Source organism: Excalfactoria chinensis, chromosome 2 (assembly GCF_039878825.1).
Source record: "Excalfactoria chinensis isolate bCotChi1 chromosome 2, bCotChi1.hap2, whole genome shotgun sequence".
Taxonomy (NCBI): Eukaryota; Metazoa; Chordata; class Aves; order Galliformes; family Phasianidae; genus Excalfactoria; species Excalfactoria chinensis.
The window spans coordinates 89,802,434-89,819,958 of NC_092826.1; positions in this window are offsets into that span (position 1 = coordinate 89,802,434).

Here is a 17,525-nt window from a genome sequence, read left to right on the forward strand (position 1 = left end):
CCCAAATCTCTCAACTTGTGACACAATCACTCTGGACCACCACAATATTTTTGCTTGGCAAGATGGGAAATAAGAGAGGGGAGCGGAAAATTGTGGTGCACTTGGAAAATTTTGGTCTTATTGCAATCATGGAAACATGGTAGGACGATTCACATAACTAGAACACCACCAGTGAGGGCTATAAACTTTATGGAAGGGATAGGCAAGGTAGGAGGGTTGGGTGGTAGTGCTGCCTTCTGTGTTAAGGAGTGAATAGACTGCAAGGAGCTCCAAAAAACAGCCAGAAACAGGTGGAGAGTCCGTGTTTTAAAGATAGAGATAGGATCAATAAAGGACAGCGGGTGGTGGGGGTCTACTACAGGCTGCCTGATCAAGAGGAACCTGTTGATGTGGCCTTCTTTTGTAAGCTGAAAGAAGGTTCACACTCACAGGTTCTCATCCTGATGGGAAGCTTCAAATATGCAGACAACATGGTGAGCTGCAAGTGATCCAGGAGACTCCTGGAGTCCATTGACAATAACTTTCTGAGTCAGATTTCAAACAGACCAACAAAAGGTGAAGTGTTAATGGAAATGATGCTCACTAATGTGGAGGAAGTTGTTAAAGATAATAAAATTGAAGGCAGCCTGGGCTACAGCAATAATGTATTCCTCCTAATAAATTGCATTATGTGGAGGAAGCTTTTCCCAAAACCCAAGAATGCTGAGTGGAAGGGAATATAGAAAGGTTTAGGAAAAATCTTAGAAGCATGGGGACCCTGGTGTCATGTGATTTCACTCTTGAGCACCTGTAGGATCCTGAGAAACTAAGTGAGTATTTGAGACAGGGATGGTGCAGCTTAGGAAGATCTGAGGAGGTAAGACTTATCTGGGAATTGGCTTTTGCTTACCAAGCTCTATATAATACTATTCTGGAGAGAGAGAGTTTCCAAGCTGAGATTCAAACCAAAGGGGGAAGTCTCCAAGTCAAACCTGACCAATCACAGAAGGAACCAGTATCAATGTCAGTTGCCCTTGTGGAGGGGCAGAAATGGAAATGAGTGTTTTCACATCTAGAATAGAAAGATGAAAAAGTAGAGGAAGATCCAGGCAAGGGGCCCTCCCCAAAACCACCATAATCAAGAAAGGCAACAAAAAATTAACAGAGACAGGGAGGAGAGTGAGGAGGAGAAAGTCACTGTTACCACTACTCACTGACCCCGGAAAATGACTGAAAACAAAGACTCAATAAAGGAGTTTATATGGCACCCAAACAAAACTATTGTCACTTGGCTGCTTTGGTGTTGGGACAACAGGGCCAGTAGCATGTTTCTAGATTGTAAAGAAACTCGATAACTAGGAAGCATTGCCAGAGACTCTGCTATTGCTCTCTAAGGTCCCTTCCAACTCGCACGATACTATGATACTGTGATAGTATGATATTGACAGAGGGATTAGTAGATGTTTGGATGGTGTTGCTACCCTCTGAGAACAAGTGTTAGCGGCTATGAAGGAAAGATATCCCTTCAGAGTCAATCTGAATCCTGAGATGAAAAAGTGGAATATTGTTGAAAAAGCTATCCAGTATTTGAGAAAAACAGCTGTGGTGGAAATGTTGTATGACCCCATGTTTGTTCCTAACTATCCACACCAGGACCATGATCCTGAGAGAGTTAGGAGTACGCTCCATATATGGCAGAAACTCACAAGAACAGCACCAGAAACATACACCAGTACACTAGTTGTAACATTTGATAGATAAGAGAACCAACAAAGAAGACCCTGAGCCTGGGGGCATACTTGGTACTGATTACCTCATTAGGGGCATTTCAAGGATCCCAAGGGATATTGATGGGCTTTTGGAATAGCTGCTGTCTGTCTTGCCTGGTCTGTCAGAAGATTTGACTGTTGTAGGGTTGCTACAAGTAAAAGAGCAGCAGGTACCAGTTGCTACAAGGTGCACAGACATCAATACTGCACCAACAGGGATTCCTTGCTCCCCATTCATAAATTAATCAGAGAGTGATCAGCAAAACTCACCTTTTAACAGCCTTATATGGCCAGTGCGTAAAGCCAGTGGAGAGTAGAAGCTGACAGTAGACTACCATGGCCTGAATGAAGTCACCTCCACTGGGTGCTGTTGTGCCAGATAAGTTAGAACTCCAGTATGAACTGGAGTCAAAAGCTGCAATTGGTATTCCACCACTGACATTGCCAGTGCATTCTTCTCCATTTCGTTGGCCACAGTGTGCAGGCTACAGTTTGCTTTCATCTGGAGGGGCATTCAGTATACCTGGAATTGGTTGCCCCTGGGTGGAAACACAGCCCAACCATTTGCCATGGATTGATCCAGATTGCATTGGAACAGAGCAGTGCTCCCAAGCACATGCAGTATGTTGATGATGATGTGTGGGGCAATACAGCAGAGGAAGTTTTTTAGAAAGGAGAGCAAATAATCCAAATTCATACTGGTTTCACTATTAAGTGAAACAAAGTGAAAGGACCTGCCCAGGAAATACAGTTCCTAGGAGTAAAATGGCAAGATGGGCATCATCACAGCCCAGCAGATGTGATTAATAAAATCACTATGTCTACACCTACTAGCAAGAAAAAGACTCAATCTTTTCTGGTTGTAGCGAGCTTTTGGAGAATGCATGGTCCCAGCTACAGCCTCATTGTTAGCTCCCTTTATCGGGTGTTGTGGAAGAAGAATAATTTTATGTTGGGCCCTGAACAGCAGCAGGCTTTTGGGCAAATGAAACAGGATGTAGCCCATGCCATGGCTCTGAGGCCAGTACAGATGGGATAGGATGTACAGAACATCCTCTACACTGCTGCTGGAGAGAAAGGTCCCACTTGGAGTCTGTGGTAAAGAGCTTGGACTAAAAACACAAGTTGGATTATTAAAAACTGTGTTGAAAGCTATGGGTGGCGGAACATTTAAGCACTGGGAGAAGCAACTGGCAGAAACCACCCGGTTGGTCAATACTAGAGGATCAATCAATGGTCCTACGTAATCCAGCCCCCTACATACTGTAGAGGGAGATAAGGTCCCTGTAGTACATGTAAAGAGCATGTTGGGAAAAGTTGTTTGGGACTTTCCAGCTTCTCTTTCCCCTCCATAGAATTGTTTTTGCTCAGTGTCCTGGGTCCACTTGGTGGATGATAGAGAAAAATGGGGATGTTCAATGTGTACCACAAGGGAATTCGATGCTGAGGGAGTGCAGTCAGTAATTTCATGTATATATATGCATATAGATATGTGTGTGTGTAATGCATGTTAATTACTGTTTATATGTATATAAAAATGTGTCAAACATTGTAATGTGGAATAAGGGGTGGAATGTCGTGTTTTAATTATTATTTTGTTGTTGTTGTTGTCAGTATTCCACATCATAACATCATATAAAGCAGTGGGGGTTAAAGACTTCTGGTTCCCTGGACTGCCATTTTTGGGTGTTTGGTTCTTGGAGACAAGGGGAGGAGCAGCATTTCCCTAGAGTATTTTCCGCCCTGAGGAAGGAAGTTGGAGCTCCTGGCAGGTCAGTCTCTGTCTGTCTCTGTCTCTGTCTCTGTCTCTCTCTCTCTCTCTCTCTCTCTCTTCTTTGGCAGTGGAGAAGCACATGGTCCCACTGTATTCTATAGAGTAAGGCCTTGGCTTTGGACACTCTCGTTTTGTTTGATTTGTTGGCCTCAGTTCCAATTGTACTGTGTTGTATTGAATTATCTTGCATTCCAAGATCTTATTTAGTAAATTAATGTTCCTCCTCAGATTGTTGCCACTGCTCTGGTTTTTGTTTTTTTTTTTTTTTTTTGTTTGTTTGTTTGTTTGTTTTTGGTTGGTTGTTTTTTTTAGACCCATCTACTATGTTCCTGCCCCTCTTCCCCTCTCCCACAGCATGGGCCCACGAGTCCCCTGCATCACTAGTCCCTGGGTCTGGCCACACTGGCCTGTAAACTGTTAACACATTTTTTTTTTTCCCCTCTCTTCTTTTCCAGACCAGTAGGCCTGTGGGCCTGCTGTCCCCTGTCACAGATGTAGCTCTAGGGATAACTCTGTGATAGTGAAGGATGTTAAAAATGGCAAGAAGGGATTCTACAAGTATATAGGTCAGAAGAGACAGGCTAAAGGGAGTATACCTCCTCTGCTAAATGGAAAAGGAGAACTGGCTACAACAGATACAGAGAAGCCTGAAGTACTCAATGAGTTCTTTGCCTCCATCTTCACTGGCAGCTAAGATTCTCACATCCCTGAACCTAAACCTCTCAGTGGGAACCTGGGGAGCAAACTCCCCCACTGTAAGGCAAGAGCAAATTCTAGGCTGACTCATAAGACTGAATGTGTACAGGTCCATGGGGCCAGATGACATGCACCTCAGCATCCTAAGAGAGCTGGCTGATGTGGTTGCCAAGCTGCTGTCTATCATATTTGAAAAGTCATGGCTGTCAGGCAAAGTCCCCATGAGCTGGAAAAAGGGAAACATCACTGCCATGAAAGGGAAGAAGGAGAGCCTGGAGAACTACAGGCCAGTGAGCATGAGGCTCTATGCCTGGGAAGATCATGGTACAGAAGATATTTTAATGTACACAAGTGGGTGACCCAAGACAGACAGCATGTTTTCACCAAGGGAAGGTCATGTCATACCAATCTGGTAGCCTTGTATGGTGAAGTGATAGCATGGGTGGACAAAGGGAATTCAACTGGTGTCATCTTCCTGGACCTCTACAAGGCCTTTGACATGGTCCGCTGCCACATCCTGTCATTATTTTATGGTTGTTGTTTTTTTTAAATCAGTATTCCATATCATAACATCATGTAGAGCACAAGGAGTTAGAGTTAATGCTCCAGTTCCATGGATTGTCAATATTTCCGCATACCTGCTTCTCGGAAGAAAAGAACTACACATCCCAGAGGACTTTCACTTTTCTGTTTTCCGTTTAGAGGGAAAATAAAACTGCTTGCAATTCCCTTTTTTTCTTTTATTGCTCGTCACTGTGATTGTGGAGCAACTCTTCTATGAAGACAGGCTAAAGGAACTGGGCTTGTTCAGCCTGGAAAAAAAGAATGCTGTTGGAGACCTAATTGCAGCCTTTCAAAATTTAAAGGGATTTTATAAATATGAGGGAAATCAACTTTTTATGTGGGTAGGTAGTGATAGGACAAGTCATAATGGCTTTACAGAGAGTGGTGATGTGCTAGAACAGGTTGCCCAGAAAGGCAGTGGATGCCCCACCCCTGGAGGCCGGGTTGGATGGGGCCCTAGGCAACTTGATCTAGTACTTGATCTAGCAGCTGGCAACCCTGCTTGTGGCAGGGGGGGGTTGGACCTTAATGATCCTTGAGATCCCTTCCAACCCGGGTCATTCTATGATTGTATGAATGCAGCAGGTACACCATTAATTGAAGCAGATGCATACAGATGGACATTTATGAGAGCTGCTCCGTAAGTAATGCACAGCAGTTGTGCCAGGAAAATGAAGAGTGGTTCAATCAGCTCATCTGTGTGAATCATTGGGTTATGACCATGGAACTGGGTATAGAGCTGAATATTGGCTTCAGTGCTTTGGAAACAGTTGTGGCAGTATTGGAATATTACAGTTTTCACTGCATGGGTTCCACAAATGCTTACACAGGAGTAGAAAGAACACTGCAGGAAAGCTTGTCAGAACACAGAATCAATATGAAAGTGATGGTTTCCTGGATCATGTCATTACCAGTGATAAGACACAGTGTCACCACTACGAGCCAAGGCGCTATAGTGGGTAAAATGATGTGCACCGTCTTTTGGGATAGGAAAGAGGTGATCCTTCTGGACAAACCATCAACTCTGACCACTGCATCGCAATGCAGACTAAGCTGGAGGCTTGAATTTCCAGTCAGGCTCATGAAAAAGAGAATCTTTCTCTGGCAATGTGATAACGCTGGGCGCCATGCCAGTTTGAAGATCATGGAGCACATTGTCAGTCTTGGCTGGACTGTTCTATGAAACCTGTTGTATATTCTGGATTTTGTGCCTTCTGGCTTCCACCTGTTCAGGCCAAAGAAATGTGGATATAGTAGCTGTGAAACAGTGGGTCATCTCCACTGGTCTGTTTTTTTTATGAGCATGGAATGCAGGCTCTTGTTCATCACTGGTGAAAATACATAGCTAATGTTGGTAACCATGTTGAAAAATAGCATTATGTAGCTGAAAATTTGCTCTATCAAACAGTGTTGTTTTACTCTTTGCATCTGTTGTAGTTTCCATGGAGATAAATAGGAGGCATTACTTGCAGAGCAACCTACACAGAAGACATTCATCTTATTAACAAAACTGATTTAGATGGAATCTTCTATTCAGCACTCAAAAATAAACAGGCTGAAAACAGAGGATGTAAGGAGATGTGAAAGTATAACAAATCTAATTTACATGGAATAATTAAAAAAAAAGGGGGTTCATATTAAGGCTAAAAATCAGTATGCTATAAACATAAAACATCTGATAAAAAGATATTGATGAAGTCTCTAATACTCGTATTGTCCTATATGTTATTGAAATATTGAATAAGACAGAAAACAATGGTATTATTACTATAATATATAAAGATAAAGATGTAAAGATAAAAGAATGTTCAGAATAAGTCGTGCATAATATAATTGGTCGTCACCCATTGACCAATGCTCAGCCAGTTCTCAAGCACTGGCAACTCTCCTGCCAACCCACCCCAGTTTTGTAGTTCAACATGATGTTATATGTTATGAAATATGAATATATTGTGAATATATTCATAATATATTATGAATGTATATGAATATGTTATGAAATATATGTTATGAAAACTTTGGCCAGTTTGGATAAGTTGTCCTGATTTTGTCCCCTCTCAGCTTTTTGTGGACATTCAGTCTCCTTGCTGGCAAGAGCAATCTGAGAAGCTGTGAAGTCCTTCGGTTAGTCTAAGTAGTTACCAGTAACAACTAAATATCGGTGTTTTATCAACATTATTTTCATCCTAAATTTAAAAAAGCAGCACCATACCAGATACTAGGAAGAAAGTTAACTCTATCCCAGCTAAAACCAGGACAGTGATAATTATGTTTTGAGGTAAGACAATCTTGACATATAAGTTTTGCAGAACAAGATTATGTCTCAACAGTTATTCTAGTATTACAGCCCGTTTGATTTGGTTTCATATCAAATGCAGATTAGGATTTGCTCTGACACTTTTATTTTTAGATTTTTATAGTAAAGTCTGTGGGTGACAAAGGTTGCAATAATAAGTGATGGAGGAAATGTTTATAATTGGAAAGATATATAAGTGCCATAAGTACATCAGAAGGATCAGGACTGCAGGAAACAAACACTTCTTTTGATAGAGCAATGGAAGGAAAGGGGGCCCAAGAGAGTTGGTCGACATTTTGAGAACCATGTATCTTTGTATATTTGATGTATCAGGGTGTTCAGAATCGAGGATGAGGCATCCTCATAAAACACATGTTCATGCACATTATCAGCCAAAGTGAGCATTTAAGCATTTTATTGCATATATATCGATCCACTGAGAGATTCCAGAAGGACGATTAGCCATAAGGTATGGGATCAGTAGACTCAGGACCTTGCAGGCATCCCTGTGGAGGCAGTGGTGTCTTCTGCCTAAGTTACTTCACCCTTCTGCCCACATTAGGATATCTTTATACCCTGAGCTGGATTATGCACTCTACATGTGGCCAGTATGTGAATGCACAGTGTAGCACAGGTGGGGCAAACAATCCATGACTTGTTGCTGGTGCCTTGTTGCTCTTACAAAAATACGACACTGGCCACCATTCCCGAGTTCCTTCATCATTTCAGTGTGCTTTTCATATACTGTACAGTTTGTTCTGCATGTAGGTCTTTGGATAGTTACTGAAGTTAACTATCTTCAGTAAGGTTACTGCAGCTGCAGCCTTGCATGTGACACTGAGGATCATTTCAGTTCAGGCATGCAGGTCAGAAGGTTACCTTTGGGCAGTCAGACAGTCTGCCATTCAGACTGCCAGTCAGACAGTCTCACCATTGCAGGTGGCTGGAACTAGATGATCTTTAAGGTCTCTTCCAATCAAATCATTCTATGGTTCTGTGATTTTTCCAAGCTCTTTTAATCACTTATTCAACCCTCAGCAACTTTGCTGAAGATAGGTAGCTGGGACAAATGGCTGACACACCATATGGTTGTGGTACTATTCAACAAGACTTGGATAGACTGGTGAGTTGGGTTGAAAGGAATCTTATGCGGTTCAACAAATGCAGGGTCCTACACCTGGGGAGGAATAACTGCATGCATCAGTACAGGTTAGAGTATGGCCTGCAGGAAAAGAAGATGGCCTGTGGAGAAGGACTCGTGGGTCCTGGTGGACAGCAGGTTGGCCATGAGCCAGTAGTGCGCCCTTGTGGCTAAGAAGGCAATGGTATTTTGAGTTGCATTAAAAGAGTGTGGCTAGCAAGTCAAGGAAGCTTCTCCTGCCCCTCAAATCTGCCTTAGTGAGACCCCATCTGTGTCCAGTTCTGGGCTACTCACTTCAAAAAAGATAGCAATCTTCTAAAGAGTCCAGAAGAGAGCTGTAAAGATGATGAGGGGTCTGGAGCATCTCTCTTGTAAGGAAAGGCTGAGAGATCTGGGTCTCTTCAGTCAGGAGAAGAGAAAGCTGAGAGGTAATCTCATAACTTTATAAATATATAAAGTGGATGAGACAAGTGGATGGGGGAAGATCCTTCAGTGGTGTGCAGTGACAGGACAAGGGGCAACAGGCATAAAATGTAACACGAGAAGTTCCATACAAACATGAGGAAGAACTTCTTTACAGTGAGGGTTACAGAGCACTGGAACAGACTTCCAAGAGAGACTGTAGAGTGTCTTCCTCTGGAGAAGCTCAAGACCTGACTGAACACCTTCCTATGCACTTCCTTCCTGTAGGGAACCTACTTCAGCAGAGCTGTTGGTCTTTGATGATCCTCAGAGGTCACTTCCAATCCCTACAATTCTGTGATCTTGGGAAACAGTAACTCTAAAAACAATGCAGTTTAGTTCAAGTTTACTATTACACTTTTCCAATCTGACAGTTGATTTCTAATGGCTAGACCTTTTCATCCTGTGGCTAAATTGAAAGCCAGCTATTGTGCTTTTTATTTCCTGAGTATAAAGAAGTGTTTCCAAGAGTCACATGCATCATGCAAAGTGGAACTGTTCTAAGATCGTTGACAACTTGTGTCTCTTTTATGAGGAACATCACACTGCCATCAGCCAATTCCTTACAGTCTTTTAACTCTGTAATCATACAGTTCAGTTTAGCACTTAGAATACAGTTCAATTTAGCACTTCACAACAGACATCTTGAGAGTCAGAGTTTCCATTGCCCAGGTGTTCATACCAAGGGCATCTGTGGAGATGCTGCAGTAGCTTTCTGTATCTGAAACAAAGTGTTGGACCATGACTCTGTCTTACAGTCACAACACATGAAAATGGAAGCTTATGAAAACTGTTGCAATTAGTCATTACCAACATGATAAGCACAATGCAGTGTTTTTCACATGGAATTCTCTGACATCAGAGCCTGGAATAGGGATTTTCCTTTTATACACACAGTAAATAAGATTGGTCAATACAAAAGTTTCCAAAATGCAAGTCATGTCAGGCACAGAAGGAGAAGCTAGCTGAGAAACGTCCTAAATGAAATCTAATTATCCCAAGATATAGTCTTAACAGTCAACAGTTAGAAGTTACAGAAGAAACATGGAAAGAAAAAAACATATTGTGTTTTAATTTGAGGAATTCTGCATAAAGTTGCCAAATTTTCCCACACGATAGTTGAAAAGGCCACAATAGGCAACTTTGAGACTCAGCTTAATTTGTTTCATCCAGCTTTGTTGTTTGAGGAATTATCTTGTTCTAACATAATAATTCATTTCTGAGGAAACACAACAAAAAAGTCTATTGCTTCCATCCTTCTCCATCTTCAGAGATACCCAAAACTTTTTGCAGGAAACTGAGTGCATTAATAGGCCATAATTTCTTTGACCCGCAACGCCTGAGATGCAACCATGCACATGTCTGTGGTCCAGGGTCTCCATTTAAGTTCAGGTCTGGACTTTTGATACCTACCTGATCTATGTCAGAGGTGTATTTTCTTACAGTTCCATCACAGCTATGATTGGATATGGACTTTGCTGATATAGAACTGTTTGCCTTACTTGTGCATACTGAAATCAGGCCCTGGCTAGTGAAGCTCTTAGCCCTGCTAGCCTTGTTACAGCAGTTTGCCTTCTGCCCAAGGGGAGTAATCAGCCCCCACTACTCCCTGATTCTTGCCTGGACAAGGCCCTTAGAAACCTGATTTTCCCATGGAGTTTTTCACCAGTGTAGAAAGCTGCACTTCCAGAGGACCTTCCCAAACTACTTTTTTTTTTTTTTTTTTTTAATTCTGATTCTGTACTAGCCCAAATTAGAGAATTTGCTCTAAAAGAAAACAGAGGAATTAAAAATGTAATATATTAATTCTTGCCTTCAACCTCTACATCTGCTCTTTTCCTTTCTATTTTTGCTTGTCTTTATCAGTATAGTATGTTGTGTGGACACCATCATACTGAGTTCTGATAGTTTGTTGTGTTCTACAGGCAACACTGAAGGAATATGAATTGTAACATGTCCCATCTTTTCTGATGATGAAACTGAATGAGATCAACTCCTCCTATGAAAAAGGCCAACTTGTGTTCTGGTGAGTCAAACACTGCTGACTTGGAGCTCTTCAGAGTCTTGATTTTCATTCATCCTTGTATTATTTCACATCTCTTGCAGAATTAATTTTTCCATTCTTTCCTTCCCTGTAAATTCTTTAATGACAGCCTCATTCCATTTTTCATGCTACCGTTTTCTTTCTCTTTTTTAATCTGGGTAGCTTTTCTTCTACAGAGAAGCAAAGGCATACAGTGCACCTTAAAACCACTCTTGTAAAAGAAAAAGTGTGGTACAAACTTGTCTGTAAGATGAAGGTAGCAGCACCAATGTTTGCTTAGTACACTGGCACAACTTCTGCATATATTCCTTCCTCTCTGCCATTGCTAAACCTCTGCAGTTCGGGTTTCACTCATGGAAGTAGTTAAAGCAATTGTGCCCCCAGCCTCTGACAAAATGAATAGCTTCTGTGCTCTCTCAATTGCTTCTGGTAGGGGAGACAGTGCTACAGACTTTAAGCAGTGATATTGAAGATCAATCATTGCCAAGGTTTAAATTTGTTGTAAAAGATCCGTTATGCTCAATATGTAAGGAGAACATAGAAACATATTAGAAATATGTATTGAGTTATTTAAGGAGTAATACCCAGTCAAATGAATGGCAAGTAAAATCATTACAATAATGCAATAGACTTACAATGATACTTTCCTTTTATATACTACTTTGCTTTAACTGTGTTTTATTATTTTGCTGACACAGTGTACTTGGAAAAACAAAACAAAACAAAAAAATACATAATGTGTAATTGTTTTTCCTCTGAAAGAAGGAATGTTTAATGCTGGCAGCCCTTTCTGCTCATTAAGAACCCCTTATTGTTGAGCAGCAGTACTGTCTGGTTCCTTTATATACACCCTCCCTAAATGAGTCCTGATTTCTCTACTAGACAGTACTATAGTTACAGTAGAAAGGGTAAGGCGTAGCTTCTATCATATTCATGTAGGTTACTGCTTTGACATATGAGAACAGCACAGCTGAATCCCCTCAAGTAAGGAATGTTTAGAACCAGCCTGAAGGAGTACACTAAGTAAAAAGTTGTTATGCTAAAAGTAAGCATGCTCCTTCTGTTTCTAATTAGAAAACTCTTGACAGTCACACGCATATTTTTCAGTCTGTCTTCTACATGAGGTCACTCAGTGGATGTGGATGTGCAAAATCAGGGTTTTCTCTGCTTTGTCTGAATTGCAGTTTATCTTTGCAAACAGACTGATTCTTCATGTGTTAAGTATCCTAAACACCAGCATTAAGGGAATTTTTTCAAGCTAAAATCAGGTATTGATTGAATCAAGCTATATGCTTGTAATGTTAACAAGAAAGTAAAGTGTGTTTTCTCTATTTTGGTCATACATGTGTGTATGTGTAATATCAAGGATTCCTCTTAGATGAACATAACTTTATCTTGTAACTTGTCCATCACCATCAAATGAGAATATTTCATCTTTCTGTAGACTCCCCAGTGGGTTTAGGAGTGACACAGTAAATCCATCCATTTTACAGCTTCTGTAGATCACAGAATGTAACATCTGAGAATTCAGAAAACTAATAAAAACAAAGAATGAGGGAAAAATTTTTCTTCCAAAATGCTGAGAGTGAAATTCTGAGATGTTTGTTATAGTTTATCTCTCTCCACTTAATACCATTATGCTTCTCTGCCAATACCAGTGATACATACAAGTTGAAAAACACACATGGAGGTAACTGTAAATATATGTGTTTGCTTATAAAGAGATTCTGAGAGGTTCACTTTTATGTATGTGAATGAGACCTTGTTTTGCAGTATTTTTCCTTGGGTGCTGTCTTTCTTTTCAACTGAAGAGCTGTAAAACAAAATTGGAAACAACAATGAATTTCCTTGAACTACAGTTTTTCTGCGACAAACTCTCCAATTATTCCTCTGTAAAGGGAGGAAATATCTTTTGTGTGTTAGGAAAGTTGGCTAAATTCAATTCGCAAACTGATATGTAACTTCTAATGTAAATGAAACTTTCCTATAACCTAGAGCAGTGGCTACAATTACAACCTCAAATTTGATTGTTCACTAAAATTATGTTATATTATGCCAAGATTATATACATATATATATATTATTATTATCTCCTGGTGATCAAAGAGCATGGAGACAAGAACCAGGTTTTAGTTTATTAAAATAATAATAACTGTAAATTGTTAACAAATACAGCTGTGGAGGGTTCCAGGAAAACACTATGCTGTGCCTGCTATATAGACTTTGATCACACATTAGACAGAGATTATGTGCTGCAAATTTATAGACTGAGAAATGCTAATTTGTTTTATAATTGCTGTCTATATGTCTACTACCACTTGTTCTCACAGCTTTTCTTCAGAGATAAACTCAATACAGGCTGATTTTGCCTTACAGGAATAAATGCTTGTGCTTTAATGCAGAGGCGAGTGCTGATTTGTGTTGCACAGCCTTGCAAGTCTTAATGAAATGTCACCTATTTTGCAACAAGGAAGATGGCCTGAGCCAAGGAAATTATGCTTACTTTTACTTTAAACACTTAAAGCATAAACAGGAAGGCCTTTTTTTTCCCTACGCAGCTCATGTGGCAGTGGTTTTCTGAAATCAGACTCAGTAAACCATGGACAGTCTGGTCCCTGAGTGCATACAACCAGAAGTGTTTCAGATCATTAATTCTCAGCAGAGAATTCGAATGCTTGTATATTTATATATTTTAAACGTAAGTAACTAGAAACCAATTGTTATTCTTGCTGGAAATATTTTGTTGTACCAAGATTAAAGTTTTCTCTGTTTTTTTCCAATATTCCTGTGAGTGCGTCGCATCTACAATGAAACTGATAAAATTACTTTTGTGTCTTTACTTGGTGATGACCTCTTAAAAATAGTTGGCCTCAAAAAGAAAAAGATGTGTATTCTTCTTTAGCTTATTAGTTTAGCTCTCAAAATCTTACTAAATAATTCCAGGAGAGCTTGTCAGTACTGGCACAGATAGAAAAGACAGATGATACTGCAATAGTTATGTTTGAGTTGACAAGGTATGTTATTATTTTCTGTCCCTTAAAGCAGGTGTTATAACCAAACTGCAACCTCATAAAGAATTCGGTTTTCCTTATATTTTGAGAAAAATGATGAAGACTATAGTTCTGTCACTGATGTGAAGGGGTAACTGTGTCATTACTGATTTTCCTCTTTCTCTTCTTAATGAAAAAGAAATTAATGATCTCTCACAATGACCAACACACTCTTAATAGGACAGCTTTGTAACATTAAGAGGCCTTTCTTGACACTAAGATAATCAGAAAGCTGGAGCACCTTTCCTGTGAGGAAAGGTTGAGGGAACTGGGCTTGTTTAGCTTGAAGAAGAGAAAGCTCCAGGGAGATCTCATTGTGGCCTTCCAGTACTTGAAGGGAGCATATAAACAGGAGAGGGAACAGCTGTTAATGAGGGTTGATAGTGATAGGACAAGGTGGAATGGTTTTAAACTGAGACAGGGAAGGTTTCAACCCACGCCATTCTGTGATTCTATGATGATTCTATGACAGAGTGAGCAACTCATTTACATGTTGCATAGTTTTAACGTATGCCTTCCCACTTCATGATTGTACATACTTTCTATTACCTAGATAATCTTCAGTATATGCTTTCTAGTGAAATTGTCTTGTATCTAAGTATATCAGAGTTTTTGCACTGACTAATTCATATTTTGTTGTAACTTATAATTACACATGAGTCAACTTTCCCCCCCCAAAAATAGCTGCCATTCTTTCAGCTAGGATGGAGTCATTTTTATTCAGTGTCTGGTATGGTGCTATATTTTGACTTTAGGAGAAAAACAGTGCTGATGACACAGCGATGTTTTAGTTGTTGCTGAGCAGTGTTGCACAGAGCCAAGGACACTTCAGCCACCCTCCTGGACATACTGAGTACAGAGTTGGAGACCTATTATTGTGTCCTGGATCTGGCCAGTGGATTCCTTACCATCCCAGTTGCTGATGAATCACAAGACTAGTTTGCCTTTACATGGGACGGTAGGCAGTGGACCATCCAGGTCCTACTATAAAGGCATGTTCATTCTCCAGACTTCTGCTGCAATTTGATGGCACATGATTTGACAGGATGGGATAAACCTAATGATGTAAAAATATATGATTATATTGATGATTTGATTTTAACCTCTTCTTCAGAAATGCTGGAGAAAGCAGTAGGCTCCTTGCTGGTTTACCTGCAGGAGAAAGGATGGGTTATCAACACACAGAAAGGTCTGAACTGTCAGTAAAATTCTTTGGAGAAATTTGGTAAGATTAAAGTCTTACCCAATGCAATTATTGATAAAATTCATGTATTCCTTGTACCAACCATGGTGAAACAATGAGAGGAATTTCTGGGCATACTGGGATACTGGAGAACCTTCATACCCTACCAAGTGCAGATCTTAAGACCTCTATATTGATTAACTAAGAAAGGCCAGTTGTGGGACTGGGAATGAGCAGAACAGGATGCTTTTCATCAAAAAGAGTTACTTGATAAACAAGCACAGTAAAACATGCAGTAAACACTTGGCCCAGTGACTTACCCCAATGATACACTCCAGGAGGTTTCTGTCATTCCACCAGAGAAGAGTCCCCTACAAGAGGGGAAATATCCAATTCCAGAGGATGCTTGTACACAGATGAGTCCATCAGATGAAATCCAAGTAAATGGTATGTAGCTGCATACTGTTGGGGAATCAGGTCAACCAGGGGATGTGCCTGAGTAAAGAACTGCTAAGGTAACAATAGACGAAGCAGCCGAAGCGGAACTATGTATGACATGATTTATACAAAGGAGGACTCTGGGAGTAGGAAGGGTTGTGCATGGGGTTGCATAGTGGGTGTATGGGACGCGCATGCTTGGAACCCATACTAGGCTGTGTGATGCAGCAGTAAATTGAGTAAACCTCATGGCATCCATGACTGTCTCTCTCTCCCAGACAATTGAGGTTCCGGGTAGATCAGATTATTGATGGCCACATCACATACCATTCCTCAACTGAGATGATCTGGTTTGAAGAAGGGGATGAACAAAGTAGCTGGTGGGCTGAATTATGAGCAGCATGGATGGTTATAACCCAAGAGCCAGGTGATGGTGCACTGAACATCTGCACAGATAGCTGGGCAGTCCATTGAGGGCTTACACTGTATCACACAGTGAGCTGCCCAGGACTGGACTATCCATGCCAAACCAATATGGGGCTGAAACATGTGGATGTGTGCATGGAATGTGGTTAGGCATAGAACAATATATGCCTACCACGTATCTGGACATCAGCCCTTGCAGTAACATGGAAATGAGGAACTGGCTTGGGTCAGATGGCTGGAAAATTCACTAGCAGAGAACTTTGCTCACTGGTTGCACAAGAAGTTGTGACATACCAGACAAAAAGACAATGCAAGCAGCAGTAAAAGCATGGAGACTGCCTGTCCAAATGTCAGGTATTGTCCAGGTTTGTCATGACTGTGAAGTTTGTGCCAGAATGCAACCAAAGCCACTACTGAAGACAACAGACCACATTGCCAGAGGACACAATCCCTTGCAGAGATGACAGATTGACTATATAAGTCCCTTCCTCCAGTCTGAAGGGGCCAGGTACAGGCTCTGACCTTTGTTGATACAGTGACTGGACAACTGCAGGCCTGTCCTGTTCCATAAGCAAATCAGTCCTACATTTTGTAGTTCCCAATAAAAGGAAAAGGCAATTTCAAGTGACCTGGGCCGCTATGCCTGAATCACCCGAGGGAAAAAGAACTGGCAATTGCTCAGCTACTTACATGACAGAGGATGCCAGTTCCCCTGCACCTAGGTCCTGTCTGGGGGAGCCTTATATCGGACTGACTATTTTTTTGGTCTCGGAGTAATATACAGCAAGTTATGGCAGTAGTTGATACAGGTGCAGAAACATCAATTATTTATGGTGATCCAGCCAAATTCAAGGGAGACAGGGTGATGGTTGAGTTTGGTGGACAGACCATCCCTGTAACCCAGATGTGGTTGAGGTTGGGAGTTGGGCATCTCCCACCCTGGAAGTATAAGGTGTATATTGTCCCTGGGCATAGACATACTATTGGGTGTTACTCTTCAGACAGCTGTAGGAGAGTTCATAATGAAAGAGAGAGATGTATTAGTATCTGGGTGGTGCAGGTGATATTAAGAGTCCATGCGAAACACAATCCTATTTGCTTGTCCAATCCATGCAGTATTATTAATACTAAATAACATATATTCAGAGAGGTCAAGAGGAAAGGAAAGCTCTAGAACAGTGTAGGAGCTAGAAAAAGTGGGGATAATAAGACCTGCACATAGATCATATAATTCCCCCATATAACGAGTATAGAAGTGAGACAGCACATGGAGAATGACAGTAGATTACAGAGAATTGAATAAGGTTAGGCTGTCCATTCATGCAGCCATACCCCATATTACCCTGATGGACACGTTGAGTAGGAAGACAGAAACTTACCACTGTGTCCTAAACTTGGCAAATGCATTCTTCAGTATTCCCATTCATGAAGAACTGCAAGACCAGTTTGCATTTACATGGGGAGGCAGGCAGTGGACCTTTCAAGTCCTGCTGCAAGGCTGTATGCCTTCAGCAACCTACTGTGAAGTGCCACTTAGTGGCACATGTTCTAGCAGAATGGAAAAATCCTGATAACATTAAAATGTACCACTATATTGACCATCTCATGTTGACATCTGACTCACTCGAGGCACTAGGAAAGGCAGTAGACTCATTAACTTCTCATTTACAAGAGAAATGGTGGGCTATAAACCCACAAAAAGT